Source organism: Squalius cephalus (genome assembly GCF_949319135.1).
Source record: "Squalius cephalus genome assembly, chromosome: 5".
Classification (NCBI taxonomy): domain Eukaryota; kingdom Metazoa; phylum Chordata; class Actinopteri; order Cypriniformes; family Leuciscidae; genus Squalius; species Squalius cephalus.
This window is the reverse complement of record NC_137126.1, coordinates 3,676,217-3,691,410: the sequence shown is the minus strand read 5'-3', so window position 1 is coordinate 3,691,410 and position 15,194 is coordinate 3,676,217.

The window sequence follows — 15,194 nt, the reverse complement described above, 5'->3', positions numbered from 1 at the left end:
ACTTTGTCACGAAAAATTTCTGAATTATAACGAGGTTTTTTTGATTTAGTAACGTTAGACATTTTTATCCGACTAGAGTTAGGGTATGTTAGAGCAAAGCTGGCAACCCGGATCCCGAAACACTACTGACTTCGTGATTGGTCGATAGGTGGAGGGAGGCGCGTCAGGCCAAAACACAAAATGACAACATCAACATCAGTTGAGGGCTGCAAGTCCACTTTTTAAATGACAATATCATGGCCATACTACTGTTGTCGGTGATATAAGTATTTGAAGTGAACATGATTTCTTAATGTCTAGTGACACATCAGGGCAATTTTATGATTAATTGAAATAGATTTCTTACATACAGCTCCTTTAATAGGGCGTTGGAGTGAACAGGCTTTTTCCGTAGACGGGCTTTGGTTTCTGTGTTAAATCTGAAGAAAACTGTAAAGGGATACGTTGAATGTTTTATTTTTTGTCACTGTCACTGCCTGGAGAGTTTTGCTAGTCCTGTTTAACAAATATTTATGTAAACCGGTAAAGCTGTAAAAGTGACAAATGTGATCAGACGTGAATTGTATCCCTTCCCAATAAAAACTTAAATTAAGAAAAAAAAAATAAAGTAGCCTATTTTTACGAATATGTCGTTGCGTTTTCATGTTTTCCTTTTTCTTTAGTGTGGTATGTAGCTGTTTTGCATGATCTACAAACTTAAATTTAAAGTCTCCTATAAAGATCTTGGGTGCTCGAGCCCCTGCCCCTTTTTCAAAATTAATCAAAAGTGCCCCTCTCAAACAAATATCAATGATAATATTGGGGTCAATAAAACAAAATGTATTCGATTATAATTAATGTGAACAAAACTAAAGTAGCCTATTTTTACGAATCTGTCAGTCTGAGGTGTCGTTGCCATAACGCGTTGCGTCACTTGCGTATGTCTTGCTTCGGGCTTGACTGACGTGACCATAGATATAATAAATTCTTATATTACTTTATTTTTATTTTTATTTAAGTTTTTATTACAGTAATTACAACATTTCCTTACATTTGGATGGTACCTGAAAACTTAGAACAGACATTCCACAATTGGTTATATTGGCTGAAAAAAACAAAAAACAGCAGAACAGATTTTGAGAGACAGATATTACATTATCAAATATTATAATAAATAAGTAAATAACTTAAAAATAAATAAATAATAATAATAGTAATAAAAAAAAAAAAATTCATTCCTTATACGAAAGGTATCTCTATTTATTCAATAATTCTTAAGATTTCCCTACTTTTCTTAAAATATCGTAATCTCTAAACTAGGTCTGGTCTTAGTGGGAGAATGTAGTCTATCCATTTTCTCCATAGCTTGATAAATTTCTCGGACTGAAGCCGAAGATTCATTGTTAATCTCTCCAATGTGTAAATTTCGTTCACAATTCCCAGCCAATCGTTAATTTCCGGAGTTTCAGGTTGCAACCATTTTCTAGTTATAGCTTTTTGCAAGCTATCAACAGAATTCTTATTAAATATTTATCAGATTTGTCTTCTGATTTAAGACCAAAGTATAGAGTTGAAAAACTAAATTGGATGGGTTTCATGAATATATTCTCTAAACTCTTATGAATTTCTTGCCACATTTTCTGAACTTTAGAGCATTCCCAGAATATATGGCTATGATTGGCTTCATTTGAGCCACACATTCTCCAACAGGTTGCATTTTTGCTTCGATATCTTTTCTGCTCAGGGGTGAGAAAAAATCTTGTGATATTTTTCCAACCAAATTCTTTCCAGGATGAGGAGTGTGTTGTCTTCCACTGTGATTTAAGGATACTTTTCCAATCTTCCTCTAGGATTTCCAGATTTCCTTCCATTTCCCATTTATTTTTAATATATTGGGTATTTTCTAATTTTCTGTCTTGTAGACTTGTATACAATTTTGTAATTATTTTTGTCATGTCACCTGTTTTATATATTGAAATAAACATTGTAAGAATACTGTTTTCCTTGTCATTATATTCCCTTACAATATTATTAATTTGTCTTATTTGTAAGTACCTATGAAAATCGTTATTGCATAACAAGTGTTCACATTTGAGTGTCTCAAAATCCAACACTTGTCCTTTATGTAAAAACGTACAGTATGCTGTGAGGCCTCGTTTAGTCCAAGCTTTAAAGCTGTCGTCTATAGTATTTGGAGCAAAAGTTGAGTCATAAGCGGGCCATCTCAAGATTGATACCAAGTCTATCAAAAAAAATTTTTTTATTGTATCTTGCCAAATCTTTAATAAGTTAGTTGTCCACGGATTGAGTTCCTGTGTTTACATTTTAGTCAAGTGTTCATCTGCCATTATAGCTTGAATTGGAGGTCTTTTAAGGTTTTCATTTTCTATTTCTTTCCATCTGGCTTTAAAATACGGATTACATAGACATAATAAAGGTCGTAATTGGGTTGCACGATAATACTCCTCTAAACATGGCAAGCCAAAGCCACCTTTTTCTTTCTGTAGTTGTAGTGTCTTAAATTGTATTCTTGGTTTTTTCCCTTGCCATATAAATCGTGATATCAATCTATCCCATTCAATAAAGTTTTGTTTACTTATCTCTATCAGAAGTGTTTGGAAAAGATACAAAAATCGTGGGAGTATATTCATCTTAATTGATTCAATTCTACCATATAATCCTAGATTTGGTAGAAGATTCCATCTAGTCAAATCTGATTTAATTGTAGAATACAGTGGTTTGTAATTTACATCAAATAGTCGTGTGATATCTTTGGGTATTTGAACCCCTAAATATTTCAAATACTCCTCTCCCCATTTAAACTTAAATTTTCCCTTCAAATAGCTAGATGGTTGGCAATTAAAAGTTAAGACCTGGGTTTTTTGTACTTTTAATTTATAGCCTGATAAATCTCCAAACACAACTAATGTTTCCATCAAGACTTCTAATGATTCGTTTGGTTGTCCTAAATAAAGTAATATATCATCTGCGAAAAGTGATAATTTCTGTTCTTCTCCATTTATGTCTATTCCCTTAATATTTGTATTTTGTTTTATATATTGGCTTAATGGTTCTAAAAATAAAGCAAACAAAAGAGGGGAACATGGACATCCTTGCCTACATGATCTTTCTAAGGTGAACGCTTGTGAAAGATTTCCATTTACTTTAATTCTTGCTGTTGGTTTATTGTATAGTGCCTGGAAGGCTTTAATAATATTGGTGTGAAAGCCAAACTTTTCTAATACCTTATAGAGATACAGCCAACTAACTGTATCAAACGCCTTTTCTGCATCTAATCCCAGAAACATAGAATTTATCTTGTGATGCTTCATATGCCATAGGATGTGTAATGTACGTCTAATGCTATCTTGTGTCTGTCTTTGACGAATAAACCCTGTTTGGTCTAACTGAATAAGGTTAGGCAATATAGTCTCCAGTCTTTTATCCAAAATCGATGTGTATATTTTATAATCAATGTTTAAAACCGAAATTGGACGATCATTTTTACACTCTAATTTATCTTTTGCGTCTTTAGGAATAATTGTTATTGTAGCTTCCCTCCAGGAAGGGGGAATCTCCCCCTTTTGGAGAGCCCAGTTGCACGCAGTTTGAAGTCTTGGGACTATCTGTTCTCGAAAACATTTGTACCATTCAGATGTGTATCCATCTGTCCCCGGGCTTTTGTTGGCTTTTAGTCTTGTTATCGATTTATTTATTTACATTTCTGTAATTTCTTTTGTTAAACTAGCATTCTGCTCTTCAGTAACTTCTGGCAGGTTTAGAGAATTTAGGAAATTTTCTATATGCTGTTCATTTTGCATTGTTGGTTGTGAGTATAAAGTTCCATAATAAATTTCAAAACTCTGCTGTATTCCTTTCAATTTATAATGTATGACCTTGGTTTGAGGGTTTCTTATTTTATAGACTGTTGATTCTGCTTGTTGTTTTCGCAGTTTATATGCATAGAGTCTCATAGACTTGTTTCCTGATTCATAATAATTCTGTCTCAGGAATATTAGCTTACGTTGAATTTCCTCTGTTAATATGGCATCTAACTCTTTCTGTAATCTTTTAATTCTCTGTTTTTCACTAGGGTCGTTTGTTCTTTTATGAACCTGTTGTGCCTCTTTCAGTTGTGTTTGTATAAGTTCTATTTTACCTCGTCGTATTTTCTTTAGTGAAGCAGTATGAGCAATAATTTTCCCTCTTAAGACTGCTTTAAAGGCATCCCATATAATTGTTTGTGATACTTCTCCATTGTCATTTTCTTTAAAGTAAGATTCAATCTCAGATTTAAGATTTTCTTTCACATAAGGATTATTTAGTATACTTGAATTCAGCTTCCAAAGGGTTGATCTTATACTGTCATCAATGTTTATTGTCATTACTATAGGTGCATGATCTGATATATCAATTGTTCCAATGTCACATGAGTGGATTCTGTGCCTGTCTTTAAGAAAAGTAAAGAAGTAATCAATTCGACTATACGTTGAATGGGGGGCTGAAAAATGTGTATAATCTCGTCCAGTTGGATAAAAATTTCTCCAAATATGAATGATACCACTTTCTCTTAACATGATATTGACTCTCTTGCTCACCCGGTTTTGTAGTATAGGATTTTTCCCTGAATAGTCTAGTTTTGACAAGCGAATATTCATATCTCCTCCACATATACAGTATGCCCTCAGATTCTGTAGATATCATATTAAATATTTGCCTGAAGAATGACCATTGACTACCCGGAGGGGCATAGATGTTGATTATAGTTACTAAAACCCCATTTATTCTCCCTTTCATAAGGATAAATCTACCTTCTTTATCTTTCCTTTGCGACAAATGCTCGTAAGTTACTTGATTTGATATAAGAATCGCAACCCCCCGTCTGTGTCCAGATTTATAAGATGCTGAAAATAAATATTTAAATATTTAAATCCCCCTTGTTTAAGTTTCAAATGCTCAGTTTCGTTTAAATGTGTCTCTTGTATAAGGGCTACTTGAGTCTTTTCTTAGTTTAGAAAGTATTTTTGTCCGCTTTTGAGGGTTTAATACACCATTAACTTTCTCAGTCTCTGTATATTGGTCTCCATCTCTAAATTGCACTTAATTCCTGTACTTCTCTTACAATATCCATTTTTTGTGCAACATCCTCTTGGCTGCAATGAACATCAGCCACAAAACAATGCAAAGTAAAACAATTGTACCATGAACATTATAAGAATCTGAATCCAAACTTTTAGGACTTCCATAAGTGAGGTTCTAAAAATAACCCTTACTGTGTTTGGGAAAATCAGTTTTAAGGAGGGTGTCTCTCTTTTCACCTCAGGAGGGCCCTCCAAGTTCACCTTACTGTGATATTCACTCATCTCTTCTGGCTAGCAAGTTTCGCGGTGCTTCCGATCCTATTATCTCGATTTAACAGACGTTTTAATGTCACAACAAAACAAAAACAAAAACAAAAACAAAAGTCCCAGTTGTGCATTCAAGTCTTTAAAATCAAAGGCGCGGATCTTGGTTCTCATAACGAAAAAATAAATAAATAATAAAAATAAAAAAAATCCCGGCGGAATAGTCACTCAAATAAGTGTAACGTTACCCGAGTTTACTTAACGAAAGACGAAATTCAGTCCATGCGGTGAACTCGTGATTTCCTGGCAAAGAAAAATACAGCGCTTAGTTCACTCAGTGCGTTCGAACCAAGCGGCAACATTCTGATCTGTAAAATGAAGCCTACCCGGAAGTGCGAAAAACTGCAATACATCGAAAATCCGCTAGGGGCAGGTCCCAAAAGGGAGCAAATGTCCATAGACACCATGTTAAAATGTCCGTTTTCACAGCATAAATTCATGTTTTTACAGGTTGGTCCCATGGACTTTTATTGTATTTTTCGATAGGTTCCGAGTGCCTGACAACTGTGAGGGGGGTGAATTTTTTTCTGACTCGTTAGTTTAGATCGTATTTAGATAAATGAATGACAAATAAGGGCGTGGTTAACTTTGATTGACAGCTTAGGCTGCGCCAAGGAGAATGACAACATAAGAAGTGCCATTTTTTAACACAGTTGAAATATAATACTACTGTTTCTGTATCATGAAATGTAGTTTTAAGAGTTTTTCAGGCGAGAATGTAGTTGTTTAAAGCTCAAATCTGTGGTTTATTTAAAGATTTATGAAAATTTGATCCAGTTGTGAGATCCAGCGATGACCGGGCGCTCGGCGCATGTACCCCGCCTGGAACAGCTTTTCCTCGGCAGTCGTTCTGGCGTTTGCCGCGGACTCTGGCGTCTCTGTAGTGGTTAAACATGAGATATAATTTGTCTTGTGTATATCTAACGGGCGATTTTTGGTCTCGTGAATCTATAATTTGGTCCCTGGGCAATCGTTTTGGCTGTGGGGAAGTTTCATAACTTTATAAGCTATTTAACTTTACCGTTGTATGGTTAGACTAGAGCGCTGACTTTGTATGTTTGACTGAATTTTTTGCTTTATTTGTATAGCTTCTTGTACCTTTTACTTATACTTTTATAATGGCTAATATTGATAAAAGTGAAATGTAACAAAAAGAGACTGGGTTGAGTTTTGTCATTTTAAATTTTAATACAACGAAGATGATCTGTAAAGGTGTTTACTGCAAAATCTGTTGTTTAGTACAAACGCACATATTGCCTGGGCCATATTAAAATGTTTAATATTTTTATATTATATTTAAAACGAAAAGAGGCAGGTTTGTGTTTTATATTTCGTTTTGTTATAAATAGGCAAACGTTATGTGCAGTGAATATAATCAATACGCGTTGCCTGAACCACATTTGTGTGGCTATAATGTTTAAGATTTCTTTAAATGAAAACGAAAAGAGTTAGTATGGTGTTTTATAACATATCGTTGCCTAAAATATACACAGAGATAACCGGAGTAGCAGAGCGAGCTGAGTGACGCGCGCTGCGTCAGAAGGTGGGCGGGGTTAGGATTTCCCAAGATTTTCCAAGATGGCGCCGCCCATACCCCCCATAAACGGCTTCAAACCCGTTCTTCAGAAAGTCTATGGGTGACGTCACAGAAGCTTTGTCCATATTTTTTACAGTCTATGGTTCGAACCAATGGATTAACCATCCTCCGTGGATTCACGTCTAAATTGTTGGAGTTTCTGTACTACCGACTGATCTGCTCGTCTCCTACGTTCTCTTCTATTACTACTGCTTCTTCCTCTTCGATCACTTGTAGACCACGTCATCTTCTGGATTTTCTCCATCAGCGTCTCCGGCTGCTTAACTACGGCAATAGGTAATCCCCTCTCAACCATGTCTCGCGTCGCTTCTGTAGCAGAATTGTACATGCACACCGTCTTCGTAGATGACCCTCATTCTGGCAGGGAAGGGGGTTTGCCGTATCCCCTTTTCTTTTAAGATCTTCTTTACCTCCGCGTATTCTCTTCGTTTTTTCAACACTCCTGACGCATAATCATGATCGAAATTTATTTGCTTGCCCCTCCAAACAAACCCTTTGTTTTGCCACGCAGTTTTAATGATTTCTTCTTTTGTTCTATAGTCCAGAAATCTCACAATGATAGACCGTGGTGGTGCTGATCCAGAAAGTGGAAGGGGAGTAAGAGCTCTGTGGGCTCTCTCAATCTGCAGATTCATGTCCGTAGGAAGTTTCAAATTTTCTGTTAGCAACTGTTCAATAAAAGCCGTCATTGATGAGTGTTTTTTCTCAGATACTTCGGGTACAGAGTAGATTCTTATGTTGTTGCGCCTGTCACGTCCTTCCTGGTCAATTAGTTTTGCTTCGAGTTGGCCGTGAAGTTTTATCATCTTTTTTCGTCATCACCTCTTCTGTAACCTGCATTCGATCCTCCATTGTTGTTATCCGTTCTTCCGTTTCGTCAAGTCTTTGGTTTGCTCTATTGATGTCCTCTTTGAGCTCTTGAAACTCTTTCTTGTTGTCTTTACGGAAATCTTTTATTTCTCTGAATATCGTCTTCAAATCCACTTCCATGTCCCCATCTTCCTCGCTATGATTAGCTAACGATTCTGCGTCGTTAGCCTCGGAGGCGCCTTCAATGTTCTGCACTGTTTTCTTACCTTTAGCTTTATTTTGTCTGTCTTTTGTCATGGCCCAAGACTTTTCCAAGTCGATTAGAGTAAATAAATTCGAGTAATATTATCCGTTTAGGCCCTTTTCGTCACTTAGTCGAGAGCAGCTCGTTCTCACGCTGCCATTTTGCTGTCGCCCAAACCGGAAGTATATATTACTTATGTCTATGGACGTGACGGGATCAGTCTGCATGATTTCCCCCCCCCAAAACAGTTAAGCGCAAACCACACCCCACAGCGATGACTCGCGTCTATGGCTCGATTTCATTGGTCGACTCAATCAAAGCGCTGATTGGCCTCACATCATCGCTAAAACACAAAATACAAAAGGGATGCACATGTGTGTAATTAAAAGTTAACAGAATATACAACTTCTATAAAAAAGGGTCCAAGATGAATAAAAAAACATGTCATAAAACTATGTAAATAAAAAGAGGTGAATTTTTTTCCTTGTAGTAGGCCTACAAAATAAATATGATTTTAAACGCATGCGCTCACACACACACACACACACACACACACACACACAGACACACAGACACAAACCAAAAAGGAGCTTAACAATGAGAAAACTACACGCGTTACGGTATGGGACAAATCTACAAACACAAGAAAAAGGTTTGTCAAAAACAAAACATTTTTTGGGGGATTCTTCATTGTTTAATATAGTTTTGCAAACAATGTGAATTCATAACATGCAGTCCTCCTGCCTAGCATAAACTTTAAAAGTATTTGTTTGCACAAAGTTAATGATTACCAATGATCAGAGCTGATTGGCCACACAAGGCTGAAAGATTCTGACAATTTGTGGCGTACCTTTTCCCTCCTTTTCCTGAATGTCTACTGTAGTCATGCTCTAAACCAGAAGTACTTTTTCTGGGGCCTCCAGCTGTCAAATGCCGCCTCGAACCAGTTTTGGTTGATCTTCGGGCCACTGCTGTTGGCTGACAGCCAATAATGGGACCTGGTCTCTAGCAGCTCGTCTTAACGTCTTAACATCCCTTTACCAAAACAGTGAAATGCAGAGACCAGTTGTGTTGGGTTGTGCTGCATCTTTTCAAGCTGCTTGGCCATTGTAGTTCTGGCATCACTGTAGTTTGAGTTTTCAGCCAGTTCACTAAGTAGTCCAAGCATCCTCCTCACAGGAGATTGAGGCAGAGATGCTGTTTAACAAGAAAACAAGAAAAACAATTCAATTGCAACAACCAATAAAAGTAAAATAGCAACAAACACTTGGACCAGGAAACAAAACTACTCTGCTTCCATTCAATGCTTCTGCTCTATTTCCAATTTACACACTTAATTATTTAAAAAATAGCATAAAATGTTTTAAAAAAGCTTTATTTTTTTTATACAGAAATAAATGGTCCCTAATAAACATGTAGGACCCTATCTTGCACCCAGCGCAATTTACTTTGTACACCGACGCCAGGGTTATTATAGTTTTGCATTTTTTATTAGTTTTTATTTTTATTTCGTATTGAATTTTTGTTTTCAAATTCAGTTTAGTTTTAATTAGTTTTTAAAGTGGGTTTGCTAGTTTAGTTTATTTTTTATTTTTTGAAAATGCTTAGTTTTAGTTGAGTTTTTATTAGTTTTAGTGTTAGTTTTAGTCTTTTTTTGTAATTTGGGTTATTTGTCAGGGGCAAAATTCAAAAAGGTCAGAAAAAGTATTGTATAATAATAACTCAACAAAAACATCATACAATTTTAGAAAAAAATTCACAACCCATTGAAATTCCTTTACCTCTTACAAAATCCACACGCCATACCAAAAATCTACACATCTTCTATACAGAATTCACACCCTATACAAATACCACAGCTGTACAATTTTCACACCCTATACTAAATTTACCCTATACAGTCAATAGCCTACTCATCTGGATTGAAGCAGCAAACAATCAGTGTAAAAGTAAAAAAATGACATAACAGATTCAATAGGGGTGCACGATTCAGAAAATGTCACGATTCGATTCGATATCGATTTTTAGGCTCAAGATTCGATTCAAAATCGATTTTCGATTCAAAAACGATTCTCGATTCAAAAAAACGATTCACAGTATGTAAATGTTAGGGGTGGGAATCTTTAGTCACCTCACGATCCGATCCAATTCCAGAATGATTCTTTATCTCAAGTGTAACGTAACATCAAACAAAGCGCGCGTCTCTCACAGCGCATCCTGTGCAATGAAGCCTGTGAATGTCCTAGTAATTCGCTTCAACCTTTCCGAACTTATGAAAGATTATTTTACGGAAAGTTTGAGTGGTGTATGTATGTGTGTGAGGAATTGGAAGAAAGCAGATTACGGGTGTTTCTAAAGCAAAATCAGCGTCATCGCATATCTGGTTAAAAACTAAGCTCAGAATCGATTCTGAAATTCTCAGAATCGATCCCGAATCGTTGGAGAGAGAATCGCGATGCATCGATGGATCGATTTTTTCTCCCACCCCTAAGATTTAATATTTGAATCACAGCTTATATAGTGTTTTGACATCGACAACCACAACCAAAAAGTGTATTTTACCTCAAACTTGCGACTAGTTAACTTTCTAAAGAAGGCGCAATCGCTTCTCGGGTCGACATTAACACACTGACAAAATTATATTCAGAATTTAAAATATTTTTATACCACTTTTTAATGTGTGATTGTGTAAAGGTGTTCACGAGATAGAGATACCAACCTTTCGCGAACTTGCTTTCAACGTCGAACGAACACTCGTTCTCATGGAGACGCGGTGTGCACGGAGGGGAGGGGCTGTGTGTGTGTGCGTGTGTGTGTGTGTGCGCGCGCGCATGTGAGAGATGCATGAGTGACAGAGAGCCTGAGGGAGAGTGTTTTAAATAGCGTTAAAAAATGAAAGACCTTAACAAAGACGAAAACTAAGGACATTTACTCTATAATTTTATTTCATTTTAGTTAGTTTTGCCAAACACACATTACAGTTTTAGTTAGTTATCGTTTTTATTTTTATTTCCGTTAACGACAATGTTTTTTCCCACCTAGTTTTCGTTTTTTCGTTCGTTTTCGTTAACGATTATAACCTTGACCGACGCATGTATCATTCCTATTTTTAACCCGACGCACAGCGGACTTTTCCCTCCACAGACGCACGTCGGTAAATTAGGGAATGAACTTGCGCTCCCGGGGGCGATTCAGCGAAAAGAGGAGGCGTGTTCCGGCGCAAACGTTCCCTGGTGCTATTTTGCAGTTTCAGAAAACAATTCCGCCACAGACCAGGAGAAACCTCGTCTAAAGTCAGTGGCGCGTTATTCAGATGCTATTTTAAGGGCGCATGCTTGGCCATAATGTAGCGTGTGCACAACGCACATACACTTTGCTTCTCTCATCTACACAGACGCAGCAGTTCCCATTTTTGCAAATCATACATAATTACAAGGAACAATATTACCACAGAGGGAAATCATTGTTGTGTCCATGAAGATGAAAATAGGCATAAATCTAGCTGACACATTTACCCAAATTATTATACGCCTGTTTAACCGAAGCTAATTTGGGTGGGTTTCTCCCATCCCAGGGCCGGACTGGGACACAATTTCAGGCTGGGAAATCCTACACCCATCCAGGCCATCCTATGCACCCAAATAAAATTTAGAAACACAGACAACCCTATTTTTTCCTAAATTACATTTATTGGTCTAAATCCACGGCTGGGGCCATGTAAAATAATTAAAGGCTTTCTCTTGAACGGTCACTTCCCTTTTCCTTCTCTTCATTTACCCTAATATCTCTGTCTATCCCTTCCACCAGTATCATCAGCTTCATACACTAAGTAAAGTGGAGTACTAGTGTTATATATATATATGTATGTATGTATAAAGTGTGCGTATTTTTCTTGTACCTGTCTCTTCTTCACTTGTCACTTGTTCTGGCCTCGTGTTACAAACAGAACTGTCTCCACCTTGGTGAAAAACAACCACCTTATTGTAATTTGTTTGTCCAGAATCTCTACATTTATTTTAGTAAAAAATCAAAGTATTATATTTATGACAAAATGTTGTTTTTATCTTTAAATTACTTAAATATCCAACATTTAGCAACACTATATTTCATACAATATGTTAAAAAAAAATCTTATTTTGCTTCTACATGTCATCTCACTCCTTGGCTGAATGTGTGATCATTGCACCACAGCTAGTGCTAGGTTGACTGTCTCCACCTTCATTTGATTAAAAAAAAAAAAAAAAAGGAAAGGACAAAAGTTTTAAACCTCACAAATGGGCAGACATAATTTGCTAAATTGTCTAATAAAATGTTATTGCATTATTTTTTGTTGATGTCTGCACTATCACTCCTGTCTCCCTGCTCCCAGTACCACATAAATGTTAATATTTGTCTGCTAAATTACTAATGTAACTTTACACTAAATAATATTAATCTCCTTTAGCATACAGTATTTTGAGTGACGATAGTAATAGGGGCGCTATAGCCTACCGCTTACATTTGCTAGCATTTCAGTACTAAGTTAACGAATAAAAAAGTACAGTAAGTTATTTACAGATGAAACTGACCTACACTTGAAGCCCTGAACAGGTCATTCATTTTGCAACATGTTGATGCTTGTTCTCTGAGTGCTTTATTTTTCGTTGTCCTTTCCCTCTCTGCTCCACCTGGCCGTTTTCTCTCCATCATCGGGTGATGCTCGCATTTTCTCTTTAACCGTTTGGATGAGGCTTTGTGTCGAATCGTATCCTTTGGGATATATGGGAATGTTTCTTTGGATTTCTCCTTAACCCAGTCTCTAATTTGTAGGAATTTGAAGAAACTATCTTTGGAAAGGTTGAATTTTTCATTTAGTTGTTGAAAGTTAGCAAATGTATCATCAATGTATAAGTCAGCAACTGTTTGGATTTCTCTCTCTCTCCACCCCCGCAACACTGAATCAGCAATGTGGTGTGAGAGGTTGGGATTACCCCACAAAGGTGCTCTTCTAAGAAAATAAATATTTGTGTCGAGAAGTGAGTGAGATTCTTGCCAAGCAGCAAATGTGTTCAGTATTATTGAGTTATTTGTGAGTGTGGCTAAACATTTTTTTGTACCTATGAATGGAATATCCTTTAAAGACATAGATTTCATCTCATGTTGTTCTATTGGGACCCATCTATAACCTCACTGTTCTCTGCATGCAGCCAGACCCAAATCGATCTGTACTGAGAAGCAAGATAATAATTCCTAAAATTTGGTAAGTTGAGTCCTCCCCTTGAATACGGAGACTGTAGAGAAATGAGTTTGACCCTAGGTTTTTTTCTTTGCCATATAAAAGGAGTTAAAATTTTGTTAAGCTCTTTGAAAAAACTCTTGGGAACATTCATCGGGAGACATTGAAATAGATAAATAAACTTAGGCAAAGTGTTCATTTTGATAGTATTAATTCTGCCTATGAGAGACAGTGGAAGATCAATCCATCTTTGAAGGTTAAGTTTGGTTTGTTCCAATAGTTTTATATAGTTCTGCTTAAATATATGCTCATCCGCTTTACCGATTTGTATACCCAAATATTTTAAACCAATATTGCACCATTTTAATGGGTCAGTGAGAGTTCTGATATTATTGTCCTGTATATTTAGTGGTAAGATATCACTTTTAGAGTAATTTAATGTATATCCTGAGCAAGGCCGCCTTAATGCACGGGCTTACCTGGGCTGAAGCCCAGGGGCCTCCCAAGTTCAGGGGCCTCCCATGTTCAGGTTCATGATGAGCTGAAAAGGTCATATTGTTTTGTAACTTGTCAGATTTTGTTGCTGTATGTCGCTAGTCTCTATACTGTGAAGTCGCTTGTGGCCGTTGGTAGTGCTGTCGCTCTATAATGTTATTGGTAGACTGCTCGTCTGGCCACATACAAAACACCATCACAAGTGATACAACTATATTATTTTAATTTAACTAGGAATTAGGCTCAAAAGAAACAGTATGCTGTTCGGGAGAGGGTTTTTATATTACCACACAACAGTGTTCAGGGATTAAATAATTTACTAGATTAACGATCGATCAATCTACAAATTAAACTCACTCATACTGTCATAAATTACTAAAACGTCATCCGAATTTAACAAATAATAAATTTTCTTGTCCCTAATAGTCGACATAATGCAGGGGAAACTGTAAAATGAACTGCAGCAGTGCTAAACTTGTATCATAAAACTACAACACTCGAACTATAAATGTATGAATTAAACTCACTGAGACTGTCGACAGTTTCTTTTCCATGCATCATTTTATTATATCCATGTTTGTGGTTAGTTACAGTCAAATCATATAAAACAGTGAAATCGTCCTCGAACTCTTCTGTCTCCTGCACTGCACTCGAGATGGTGACGGGGAGCTGAGCTCCACAAGGCTTCTTTCCTATTGGTTGTCGTTCGCTTCTCATTTGCATAAAGTTGAAATTTAGTTACTGTGTGTGGTTGTTAAATAAAGTGTCTTGTGTTTATGCTCAAGTGGGCTCAGTGATATGTTAATAACAATTTTATGGTGTTTTCTGGCTCAAAGAGGGAAAACTCACTACCTATATTACACTTTTTTAAAATGAGACTCTATAAATCGAGTGGATGGGGGGCCTACAAAACCTCTCAGCCCCGGGGCCTAACATTAGGTTAAGGCGGCTCTGATCCTGAGACTGCACTATATTCTTTGAGGCATTTTAATTGAGGGGGGACTGATGTTTGTGGATCAGTTATGTATAATAGGAGATCATCTGCATACAGAGAAAGTTTATGTTCATTTGTGCCAAATTTAATTCCTGCAATGGAGGTGTTAGAGCGGATGGCGATGGCTAATGGTTCAATTGCAAGTGCAAAGAGCAGGGGGGAACTTGGACAGCCTTGCCTGCACCCTCTGGATAATGAGAAAGTGTTAGATAGAATGTCATTTGTTAAAATATTAGCTTTGGGGGCATTAAAAAGTGTTTTAACATATTTAGTGAATTTCTCTCCAAAGCCCATAGCCTCTAGAGTCCGAAATAGAAAGCTTGGTTCAATCCTGTCAAATGCTTTGTTTGCATCCATAGACATTATTAGCATAGGATTTAGATTTTTTTTGAGCAGTGTTCAGTATGTGGAGCAGTCGTCGCACATTGTCTGCTCCATACCTGTTTTTAACGAAA